This window comes from Pteropus alecto, unplaced genomic scaffold (genome assembly GCF_000325575.1).
Source record: "Pteropus alecto unplaced genomic scaffold, ASM32557v1 scaffold160, whole genome shotgun sequence".
Classification (NCBI taxonomy): domain Eukaryota; kingdom Metazoa; phylum Chordata; class Mammalia; order Chiroptera; family Pteropodidae; genus Pteropus; species Pteropus alecto.
Genome location: NW_006429864.1, coordinates 3,214,063 through 3,214,916, shown reverse-complemented (window position 1 = coordinate 3,214,916; position 854 = coordinate 3,214,063).

Below are 854 nucleotides of genomic sequence, written 5' to 3'. Positions count from 1 at the left end.
GTTCTAGGCACTACTCAAAGCGCTTTACATTCATTAGCTCAGTTAACCCTCACCGACAACCACATAATGAAGCACTATCGTCCCTATTTACAGGTGAGGAAACTGAGGCACAGAGAGGTTACGTGACTTAAGGTGGCCTTGTTCACAGAGTAAGGAACAGTGGAGCAGCTGGAGTCGATGTTCGACCACTAGGCCATGTTGTCTTTCAGAAATGTTCACATCACAGGACTGCTCAGTAACAATAAACAGCACAGGGTAAAGCAAAAATTCCAGTTGCCTTAGCTTAGGGGTAGCCTGACGTTACAAGTCAAGTTCAAGAATGACCTCAAGAAGCTGCACCACCAAAACTTAGGATTTTGCTATTAGAGAATAAAGGTTCTGAGCTAAGCTGTCCTGCTTACTCTTTGAAAATACAGGGATGGCATATGCCTCTTTAAAAACTAGTGAATCTCTCCTCAACTTAAGTGAGATGAAGAAAGTTGAAACGTTTATTTATTCAACAAATATTTATTGAGAACCTACTACATGTCACGTCCCGAGCCAGCCACTGCGGACCTGGGAGTGCCTAAGGCACAATCACTCTTTTTCAAGAAGATCACAGTCAAGTGCATGAGAAAGGCACCTGCTCAGGGGAAAAATGACCCATCAATGGCATCATGTTCCCCTCAGTATTGCTTCTGTCCAGGACCTACAACCCAAGCTCCAGAGGATGGGTCACATGGGGGAAGAAGATGTGGGTATATTACATGCTATCGGTGGGCTTTGACTCCTAGTGACCCTATGAATGAGTGATATCCACAGTGTCCTGTCCTCAACAGCCCTGCTCTCAGGCCTATGGCTTTTTTTTTATGGAG